Here is a 12,295-nt window from a genome sequence, read left to right as displayed (position 1 = left end):
TTCCACTTGAGGCCTCGTAAAATAGTGTCCATCATCCTCTCAAAAGTGGCTCGAGCATTACATAGGCCAAAAGGCATGACAGTAAATTCGTATAATCCGTCAGGTGTGACAAATGCTGTTTTCGGTCGGTCAGATGCTTCCATGGGAACTTGCCAGTATCCAGAGCGCAAGTGCTGCGAAGAAAAGTATTGCGCTCCCTGCAGACAGTCGAGGGCGTCGTCGATTCGCGGTAACGGGTAAACGTCCTTCCGGGTGATCTTGTTTAAACGTCGGTAGTCGACACAGAAGCGAATGGATGCATCCTTCTTCTTAACAAGAACGACCGGTGATGCCCAAGGACTGTTGGAAGGCTGTACAATACCTCGCTGGAGCACGTCAGCAACCTGATCGTCAATAACACGGCGCTCCGACGCCCAGACTCGATAGGAACGTTGCCGTAGAGGCGCATGGGTTCATGTGTCAATCGTGTGAGAAATGGTCGATGTGCGAACGGGACCAGAAGTATGGCTGTCAAAAGAAGCGCGGAACTTCTGCAGTAGGGTGATCAGCTGGCTTCGTTCTGAAGAAGACGTTGCGGCATCGATGGAGCGATGGAAAGCGTCAAGAAGTAGCTGATCAACGGCAGGGTCAGAAGTGAGTGTGCTGAGGTCAGTAGAAAGTGAAGTAGGCGGAGCGTGAAAAATGTGAACGGTGTCGATCGGCTGTACGCGACCGAGGCATTCACCAGGGAATAAAGGTAAGGGCCACGCCAGTGTGTTGTGAACGAGCGTCTTCGTGACGCCACTGCGGAGAGTAAGAAGAGCGACGGGCAGTGGAGAACATTTGCGATGAATGAAGAGGTCAGAGGGCGTAAAGAGAACATCGCCACCTGAAATAGCGGCGCAGAACACAGGCACAAGCATGGAAGAGCACGGAGGAACGGTTGTGTCGTCGGATACGGACAGTTTATAAAACGGAGGGGGGGGGGGGAGCTCGAGTTCGGCGCGACAGCAGTCAATAACGGCGTTATTACTTGCAAGGAAGTCCCAGCCTAATATTACGTCATGGGAACACGAAGGCAGCACAACAAATTCCACGATATGTACAACTCCTTGAATGACGACTCGTGAGGTGCAGGCCGCGAAAGGTGCTATGCTTTGTGCGTTCGCCGTTCGAAGCGACAGGTCGGATAATGGCGTCAGAACTTTTCGGAGTTTGCGGCACAGCTGGGCGGAAATTACGGATACAGCGGCTCCTGTGTCAACAAGTGCCATGACGACGATACCATCTACCGGCACTTCAATGACGTTGGCTGGAGAGGGGCGAGGACTTGTGCATGACGACGTGGACGCAGTTTTCCTGCTCGGTGGGTCCGGTACGGCGACGCATCGGAGAAAGCGAGCGACAACGTGGAGATGGCGAGCGTCGGGTAGGCGCGAATGAGCGATCAGGGCGAAACGAAGTGGACGGATTGCTGGAAGGCGCCGAGGAAAAGTGAGGAGCGAAAGGCGGCACTCGTCGAATGTTCGCAGAGGACGCTGTGCGACGACGGCAATAACGCGCCACGTGGCCAACACCACCACAAGCAAAACATATGGGACGGTCGTTGTAGGTTCGCCATTGGTCGGAGTAGACTCCAAGCTGCGGCTGGGGGGTCGGAAAAAGTGGCCGGTGTGGAATCGGCATAGGGGGCGGTGAAAAGGTCGGTGGTTTATACATAGGCGGTGGCTGGAGCGTCTGGTGAAAAGGTCGGGCAACGGCCTCTGCGTACGTGAGTGGAGCAGTGACTGGCGGCGGTTCACGGGCTGGAGGAACAACTGCGTGGTTGGCCTGGGACGCAAGACATCTGAGAGAGTTGACGAGCGACCTCGGCGTGTATTAATTCTTCTATCTTCGATAGCAGAGGAGCGTGGTCGTCTCCGATGCCAAGGATGGCGAGAGAGTCGTCAGGCGCCGAAGGACGTCTGGTGTGAAGACGTTGCCGGCGTAACTCGTCGTAACTCTGGCATAATTATGTGAGTTCGACGACAGAGCGAGGACTCTTCGACAGTAACGTTTGGAAAGCGGCGTCCTCAATGCCCTTCATAATATGCTTGTTCTTTCCCTCTTCAGACATCGACGCGTTCACCCGCTTGCAAAGGTCAAGGATGTCCTCGATGTAGCTGGTGAAATTCTCACCAAGCTATTGGGATCGAGTACGCAAGCGTTGTTCTGCGCGGAGTTTTCGCACCTCGGGCCGACCGAAAACCTGGGTGAAGCTGGTCTTGAAAACCGACCACGTAAGAAGGTCACCTTCGTGGTTTATGAACCACAGTTTGGCCACGTCCGACAAATAAAAGGAAACGTAGCTCAACTTGGACTCGTCGTCCCATTTGTTGTGAACGCTCACTCGCTCGTACGTGGAGATACAATCGTCCACGTCCTTGTCAGTGCCTGAGAAGATGGGGGGATCTCGCAGACGCAAGGAACCGGCGCAGAGCAGGGTGGGCGGTGCCGTTGGAGGAGTTGGATGAGTGGCGCCTGCGTCGTTGGGCATGATGGACGGTAGAGTGCGATTCCGAAGTTCCAGGGCGATCGATACCGACCAGCCTCCACCACTTGCTAAGAGGTCTGTTGGCAGAGAATGCGTGTGAACAAGTAGCGGTCAGCAGCGTTCGGCCAAGCGCAGCAACCACGAGCTCACGGCGATGGCGATGCCGCTGAGGCGCAGAGCAATGCCGCTGAGGCCACTCTTCACTACAAGAGGAAGAAGTCTTCTCCTTGGCGCGAGGCTGAGCTCAATAGGCTACAGATGGCTATGCTATACGTGTTTTTGTCTGCGTTACACCAAGCGATGACAGCATACGTTAGCACACGACAGCATACGATAGCATACGACATCACACCACAGCGTGTGCCGCTAATGCGCTCAGCAATTAAAACTACTTGCTACAGAGCATGCTACATGCCGTGACACAGTGGCGTTGCCAAGGAAGGAGTTCGGGGTGGCGAGCACATACAAATACACGCAAGAACATACATAAAGAGAGTCTGACTCCCTCTGGCTTCCACCCTGCCCAGAAATAAACTTTTATAGAGATACATACGTGACTGCCTGCACAATATAGCACATTCCATTTATGATGCCGTATCGAATAAATTACCTACACTGTTTGTCCTGGGTCAACCAAGGTGGTTTACCGCCAATAAACATACGCGACGCCACTTGTACAACATTGCGCCCTGTTGCTGAAGCTGCAAAATGACAAGCTTATGTCAAAAAATGTACAGTCAGAAACGTACGTCATTGTTTTGCCATTTTACTAGCAGAACTTAGAAGCATTAAAAGAGTGCTCTAGATTTGAGAAATGGCGTAGCATCGTGCTCCAGTCCGGAAGACAAATGGGACTGGGAGACGCGGTCGCTGTGTTGTTGCGTGTCCCCCGAGAGCGCATATCAGACTTCTGCAGAGAAAACCGTCTGAATCGATCGCAGCGCCAGCGTGTCGGCTCGGCGCAGGCGAAGCCACTACTCGTCTAACTTTTCTGCAAGACGTGGAGTTCTTTTGTTCCGCACTGATTCGTTTTACAGCGAAGGCTGTTATGAGATCATTTCACCGGCCGTTTTTGGCGCCGTAGTTGTCCGCCGCCGCCGGTGTCCGTAACCAGTATCGCTCGAAATAAGAAAAAAAAACGAAATAGGAAAAAAAATTCCAGGATGGAATGAGGTTCGAACCTGGGCCCTCTGCGTGGGAGCCCAGTATTCAACCTCTGAGCCATGCCGGTGCTTCAAACTGCTTTGCAAAAAGGTCCTATACAGGCTTCATGTCTGAAAGGAACCACATTAGCATATGCAATATAGCGTGGTAGAAGAGTAAAATAAGCACCAAGCGTCTCACAACGCGAATTCTGTAACGAGGCGTCACACAATGCGAATTGCGCAACGAGTAGGTTATTGAATGCTTCCAACCCATTACAAAGGACTCTGCCATAATTCTTCATCGTCATCAGGCACAGCATCAACAAAGTGCGCATAATGCCTTACATGCGTACAGCAGCTACCAACGCTCTCCGTAGAATGACGAAAAAAGCACAGTGCCTGCTGCCCTACTTCTCAAAAATTACAATGATTTATAGCGTAGTGGGTTCCTCGCAAGTGCACTAGTATTGGTTGCCAAGGAAGCCCATAAGCGCATGATCCACTTCCTCGGGGTCTCAGTAAAGTTCTTCGCCCCCTCCCCGTCTCTCTCCCACGTCAACCTATGTTATACAGCATGACGGCAGAGGGAAATAACGACCGGGCGTCACCCAATGCAAATTACATAACTGGTGGGCCGTTTAAAGATTCCAACCCATTACAAAGGGCTGAGCCCTAATTCTTCATCGTCATCAGTCGTCGCGTCAACAAAGTGCACATAATGTCTTACAGACGTGTAGCTGGTGCCTCGCTTCTCCGCAGAATGACGAATAATGGCTTAGTGGGTCCTTCCCAGTTTCACAAAAATTGTGATTTATGGCGTAGTGGGTACCTTTCTAGTGTACTTGTATTGTAGCCCCAAGAGAGCTTAACGGGCTCTAGAAACGCCGCTCTTCCAGCTTTCGGTGTGACTGTGCTGCGGTTTCAGCGCAGGCCTGGCGTTTTTTTTTACAAGGTCGCGTTCGTAGTTGGGAATGTATAATCTATTAGAGCTAATTTAAACAGCGTTACTGCCTAATCGAATGTATACACAAGAATACGAACGCCGAAATCAATAGGCGCCGCCGTAAGTACGGCAGTGCAACGCATGGGTAATGAGCTAGGTTAGGCATTTAGGCTATTGTGTCTACGCTTCAAAGATTACAAACAACTTCTCCCATTCTTCTGTTGTTTAGTTGTTACAGACATGTTCATGATTTGCCTTCACATAAGCCTCATGAAACTTTCACCACACTGAAGCGTGGATACGACATGTTTTGTTACAGTTCTCGATGAATGGCAACCCTCTGAAACCACGTCCGTCAGAGGTGTGTTTTACTGCTCAGAAAACATAAACAAAATACTTCGTAAAAAAAACACAGTGGATACGTGTACGAGGAAGCCCCCCATAAAACGCCAATATAATGGCTTAGCGAGAGCGTAAGTCCCCTGGGAATCAGGCTCTACGAAAGAACGCTCGTCTCGGACGTGGCTTCGCTTTGGCAGGATAACGTGGAACAAGGACAAAAAAAAATGAAAGGTGTTGGAGTTGCTATAGACACAACACATAAATTCCAGTTAACTGCGTCAACGTAGTGCTAGTGTTGTTCCTGCATAGCAACTGAGTTGAGTGTCACTGGTCAAAGCTTCCATCTAGCTCGCCTAATCCCATCAGACGCCAAACTTTACCTCATTGGTGCACCCGTCAGAGCAAGTGGGTGCCCGACGCAGCGCCAACTGGCAAAACGCGGTGTAAACAAACGGTGCAGAGTAAGTGGAGCGACATCTTAATGAAGGTTGCCACTCTTGTGATTTTCATTAGTACTCCGTTCTAGCAACATTGATTTCCTATACGCTTCCATGCTCACCCTTTCTATAAAACGAATATTTGTAAGATACGAAGACATCACGGTACAACTCTTGGAGCCAACTCTGACGCTCGAGGGTGTCGATTCTTCCGAATATTTGCGGTAACGTTACGTGCCCTGTCGCTGGTCTGAAAGGTTGGCAGTGCATGTACCTTAGATTAGGTGGCTAACTTTTTAGATGCGAAGTATCTTAAGGCCGAGCTCAATCTGGTGGTGTGCGGCGTGACCACCCTTACTACGCATGCGCATACCCTCTCCACACACCTCCTCTCCACTTCCCCTCTCCCCTTCCCTCCCCACTTTCCCTCTCCACTATCCCTCTCCCCATCCCCATCTCCACTTTCCCTCTCCCCTCCCCCTCTCCCATACCCCTCCCCCTTTCCACTCTTCCTCTGAAACGCGGGCTAGACCAGCTAGACATGGCGAAATTCTCTCCTGCGCAACGCCGCGATGAGCTCGAGCGCATGCACGTCCCCTCCCCTTCTCTCTCCTCTCCTACGCTGCCCCCCTCTCACCCGCCTGTCGACCGCGTTCCCCGCTCGCCCTGTGAGAATTAACGGCCAGGTTAGATGGAAGATACGACGCGCGTAGCGTCCCTCTTCGCGTTCCACGACGAAGGTCGGTAGCATGCCCAACGAACGCCAACGGAACGCGATCGTGCAAGTGCTCCGGCTTCGCATCGCCTCATGGTCCACTTTAGCGGGAGATGGTGTAATTTCTTTAAGTCATGAAGTACGTATGGTTCTCTTTAATAGCTGCGAACATGGTTCCACAAGTATATTTTAGGTTGGTTAATATTGAAACATTGTTTTCTAGTTTGTAAATATGCTCGACCAAAAGTTTGACAACTAGATTGAAAGCTATAGACGAAAGGAAACATTCTGCCCATAAATATGGAATGAATTTATGATTTTAGAAAAATACTTAGCCATAATATGAGCACACCGTCTCTAATCCGTTACGGGTGTAATGATGTATTTACGGAAACATAAAAATGCAAAAAAATTGTGTGCACTTTCAGGAACAGAAAACTCAACACACATGCGTTCAGTTGCAGTCGTCGTGAGAAAGGTACCCAAGAAGTGTCCATGCATTAAGACATATTTCGTATTACGACCTGTACGAGAGCGCGTTAGCCTACGTAATGTTTCTGTAATGTTTCAGCGAATGCTGAGGCCTTCAAATGATAGATAGATAGATAGATAGATAGATAGATAGATAGATAGATAGATAGATAGATAGATAGATAGATAGATAGATAGATAGATAGATAGATAGATAGATAGATAGATAGATAGATAGATCTACACTGATATAACGGATGCATATCTGATGCAGATTCAAGATTGTCAAGCATTTTCGTACTTTATGCAGATTCCATTTCTAAATCTTTGCGTCGCCGCGGCAACTGTAAAGGATCGAGATTTTCCTACTATACGGTAGTATACAAATAAGTGTTGCATCAGTGGTTCTCAAAAAGCGTGCGTCACGTCGAAACGGGGGTTGGCGAGGCCGGTCTCGCGCACTCCAATGACTTGGACCGAGGCGAAAACGAAGGACTAATTAGTTCCTCGGGATCAGCTCCCCACACCCCTCCCCTCTCCAGCGACGGGTAATATGCCCACCGCACCTACCTAAGCTGACAAGCGAACCGAGATTAGCGCCGCCTGGTGGACGCAAGCCGATAAGTTCACGGCGCGAGAGTCATTGGGCTTCGTCGCTCGCGCGAATTGTTCGCGAATCAGGGCAGCGCGCCTTGAACCTGGATCCACGCAAGTCGAGCCGAGCGGGTAACTTCTTGAGACGGCGGCTAAGTTTTTTAATAAAGGTTCCGCTTCTCCGCGTCCTGCGGCGCACGTCAGAACTCTCGTTCACGACAGTACGCCAGAGAAGATGAGAACGGGAGACCTCTTTGTACGGCGTAATATTTTTAGAGCACGACGTACTAATTGCGGACGACCAAGAAAGCCCATCTTCCCACGACCAGCCACGTTTATGCTATGGATGCGGTGTTTGTCTGTCGAGCACGCGTAGCGGCGTGGTACACTCGGCAGGGAAGGTGTCCAGCGGAAGTTTAAAGTGTTGTGCGAGAGGATGGCCCCGACCAGATGTCGTGCAAGTGCAAAAAGAACTCGTGAGAGATCTGCTCTTATAAGAGATCTAATCCCAATTGACCTACACAACATCATGCTCAAAAAACGGTTCGGACAGGAATGGCTTATACCTCTATCTCCTCTCAGGGTTACTTTCTGTTCGCCAACATGGTCTCCCGTTCTACCCACGTTTCTGGCTCTAGTAACCACTGCGCCACATGGGGAATCGACCCAGCAAATCGCAGTTAGGCAGTCTAAAGAAAATGTGACAACAGAAATATATTATAAAACATGAATATATGTCTCCTATGGCTTATTTAATCCTTTCTCGCAATTAAAACAGTGAGAGTACAAAACATTGAACCCTCTAAACCATTAGACGTACTGCGCAAAAGTGGCATTTTATGGACACTCTTTATTGAAGCGGAAGGAGCAGACACTCTTATCTGGAAGCGACCGCATTCCGAGGCGTAACCAAAATAAAACAATTAATACAATCTGCCTAGACTGAGCAAGCGGAGTGCCTTTCAGTAAAACGTTTCTCCAAATCGAAGGATTGATAAGGAGTCCTTCTATACGTTTCGTGGGACCACTCTGTAGTATAGAGAGAAGCTTCCGCCATTTTGCTTTTTTATTTTTACGGCTTGCCTGTCGACAGCTGGCCGTCGAGAGCAAACGAAATACTCAGAGAGCGTGTATATCGGGTCTGCAGCGTTTATCGATCGTGCTCTTTTGGTCTGAACCCGCCGGACATGCTTTCGGGATAATTAGAGTAGTGGGGCGAGGCCAGTTAGTGGCCTGATTGCTCATTTTCAACCAAGTCTCTGGAGATTTCTTCGAATGAACATGTACTGAGCCGGAACCGAACTAACTTGTACTAACCAGGTTGCCACGTCAAAGAAGAAACATGACACGTTTGTTTGGCGGTTTATCGCGATAGGAATCACATTTTTTTTTGTTTTTAGAACATACATCGGCCACTAAACAACATACATGCGTGGAGTCGAACAAATAATGAATTATGCACGCACTAAAATACAGGAAATAATTGAATTATGCAAGAATATAAATTGGGTGATGAATAGAAAAGAAAATGTGTATAGAAATAATAATATGTTATCTCGCGCGCGCTTGTGTGTGTGTGTGTGTGTGTGTGTGTGTGTGTGTGTGTGTGTGTGTGTGTGTGTGTGTGTGTGTGTGTGTGTGTGTGTGTGTGTGTGGGCTTGTGTGCGCTTGTGTGCGTGTGTGCGTGCGTGCGTGCGCGCACGCGCGCGGATAGAATGTTACGTTTACAGTATAATTACGTTCCAGTCCTGCGAGGTCTCTTGGCGTGGTAAAAAAGTAAGAAATCATGCCGACAAATGGAGGCCTCAGAGAAACGAAGATTATCAAAACGCGGGTCGTAGAAGATCTTTGAGGGATCAGCGCCGCGGCCGCGTATGCGTTCTGGGAAGTATAACGGCGCGGACGCCACCATTATGATGCCTTTGTTACGCAAGTTCACACTTTCGTGAGAGTATCGGTTGCGAGGGACCTGACGGCGTTATCTTCACTTATGATGCAGTCTTTCAGGTAATAAGTGCTCACCCAACAACGACAACTCGAGTCTAGATATGGCTTCGCATAGTTTATGTAAAGTTGGTGAATCACCACTCGCTGGTTTGCACACAGTTATGAATAATCTTGATTCTCAGCCGCGTCTCTTCGATAGCATAATGCCTTGGTTCCGAAAAGAGGGCATTCATTAAAAAGTTTTGTGAAGTAATAAGATGTTTAGGCTCTAGAAATTTTTACGATATATTCCTTTATAATATTATGTATACCACAATCAGTGAAAGCGATTTATTTGGATCAGCGTCATAATATTCTGGGATCGTTCGCTCGTCTTCCTACGAAAGGTGGCAAGCTAGTGTGCTCGCCAAAGGTAATTTAAATAACACACCATACAAGCCTTCCTGCCCTCATGGATATGCGCTAGGTAAGGTGCGTTTTTGAGGTCTACAACCTCCTTGAAGTATATTCTTGTGTGTGTTTGTAGGTCTTCCCGTCTGTATACGCATACAGAATGCGAAAATTTCAGAATAGAGGGGGAGGGGGTTGAATCTCCCCAAGCCCTCCTCCCCCTCCCCTTTGTCCACGCCACTGCACATTGACATTGCTGGACGCTGTGTGGAGATACATGCCCCTGAAGGAGAAGTTATCGAAATGATTGTCACGTTCTATGATTAATATTCCAGAACAGATGCGCTCAAACAGAACTCGTGAATGTGTAGTTGCTCAGCAATACAACCGTCTGAAAATTAATTTCTACCCTATACACACGTCACAATGGCAGCAGTAAGAAAATAATATCAATTCATTAACTTTTGTCGTCTATTTCAACTCGTAAGTTATGAGAAGTATTCGTTCGCCTCTACAAGATGACTTCGCGTAGGCACAGCATCAAGTTTTCTTTTTTTTTTATAAATATTACTGTTACATATTATGCTACTTTGCCTACAGAATTATGCAAGATGAGCGCTAGGTATGGGTCGATGGTCTGCAATATCCTGTGGCAGACAGGTCGTATGGAGAAACTCAGTTTTATTAGTTCAACATTTATATTTGCGATCCTGGGCCTTACCTGATCCTAGTGCCAAGAAAAAAAAATATACACTGTACTTTGTCTTCAAGTTTAACATCCAAAGCAATGATCATTTTCACCGCCTAGCACGTCAGAGTGTCCGGCTAAACTAAAACAACAGAGAGCTTTGGCAAACTTCACAACCATAAATATTTATAACATAAACGATAAAAGAAAAAAAAAGAAATGAATATAAACGTTACAAAACCACTCACACGAACCTGCATTACAATTTTCTTTGTAAATTTATTCCCATTCGTTTCGTTTTTATTGACTTTCCCGGCCTGGTTCATTATGCACATCCAAGTATATTATGATCAGGAGTGACAAGGGCACAATAAGTACATCGCGCACTTCACCCTTTTTTTTCTGTTTTTGTTATAGAAACTTTTTTTCTGTTTTCACTGTCAGCATAATTTGATGAGCAAAACAACAAAGCACGTGGAAAAATCCCGGATTCATTTCCCTGAGTGTAGAGTGTTGAAAGAGGATAGTTATAGCAACGATACCAGTATGCAGGCGTTGAAGGGGAACAAAAATAACTGCTTCTTGTTCACCCGCTTAGCATCTTAAAATATGCACACTCAACAAAAGTAAAACGGCTGAGGTCCTCCTCAGTCTTCACACTCTGAAAGCATCGCACGCACGCACAGCCGAGCAAACAAGATGGCTGTTCTTGAGTTATTTCCTTCGCTGAGCAAAAGGAGAAAGAAAGCTGTGAGATTGTTTGGAGAAAATTGCATCCATATTATGCAAAGTAAAGGTTGGCTAGGTTGGATGTAAGAGAAAGGAGGGGGGGGGGCGATGACACCTGCGAGTGAATATACCGGCAAGTTTTCTGAATGGAGATGCGATTTCCAAGAACACGAAATTTTAAAGTGGTGGTCAAGTTTCACGAACACTAAGGTTAAGCAGCTGCTCAGCGTAAAGAAACAGGTTGAGGTTTGAGCTCCCGCTAGTGTTCCCAGAAAACTCTTATTACACAACTGCACTTAAGAACAAGTTTTAACCAGTCCTCCTCGTTGTATAAGGCGTCTGATCAATAGCATAGAGCGTTTAGGAACGAAAATCTCCGAATTCCGCGGTTTATTCTTCTTGGACTTCTTCGTAAGTGACGATTCACCTATCTATCATAATAACAAGTTCTGGAGCTTTATATGGCGAAACCACCACATGATCATGAGGCACTCCGTAGGGGAGAAATCCGGGTTTATTTCGACCACGAGGGAGGCTTCAAGGTGCATTTAAATCCACAGAACTTCGTACATTCCTCCGCCTTCGAAATGCGGCCTCCGTGGCCGCTAATCTAATTCAAACCCTAGAGCTTAGAAACGCGAAACAACAGCCGCGAAGTTGTCACGTTATTGGTCGGGCGAATCTTCAATACGGCGTCATGTTTCTAACAGAGAATCGCTGACGCAAAATGAATGCAGCGTACGCAAAATAAAAACGAAGAAGTATAGAATAAATAAAAGGTCCCAGCTTCGCCGCTAGGGCTAAGCAATGAATGCGATAGCAACAAATCGGAATTCATCCGGCTTAGCTCTCCAAAATGCTGGCGTAAGGGAGTACTGCCGCTCCAGAGAGCGAAGCGGATTTCGTGCGGTCTGTCGCCAACGCGAAGTGGGGAGAGCGCAGCACGTACAAAGGTTTGAGCAGTCTGCTGATTTCCTATAGAGATACACGGCGCACATGGCCGCGGACGGCCACACAACGTAAAGCGTACGTCTCTGTGCCCTTTGTAACACCTTTCGGTCTATCAAAATGTATGACATCTATAGCAAGCGTATTGAATAGATTGGAGAACGCTTTTATATTAAAGCAGCATTGGGGATTCGATTCGGAGGACTCCTTCGCTGCATGTGTTGTATACTGTACAGATGGTCGTTCTTCGTGAACAGTACTTACAGAACGCACAAGAGACTGTGGAAACAGCATGGCCTCCGTAAAGGCTGTTCCCGCTATCCCATCCGCTGGGTGTTATGACCTCAGGCGAACTGCGTGGGCGGACGATGGGAGCGGGACGGGAAACGGACGCGGAGCGCGGAGCTCGTAAAACTCGAGAAATGCTGATCTCG

This window comes from Rhipicephalus sanguineus, chromosome 2 (genome assembly GCF_013339695.2).
Source record: "Rhipicephalus sanguineus isolate Rsan-2018 chromosome 2, BIME_Rsan_1.4, whole genome shotgun sequence".
Classification (NCBI taxonomy): Eukaryota; Metazoa; Arthropoda; class Arachnida; order Ixodida; family Ixodidae; genus Rhipicephalus; species Rhipicephalus sanguineus.
Note: the sequence above shows the minus strand (reverse complement) of the source record.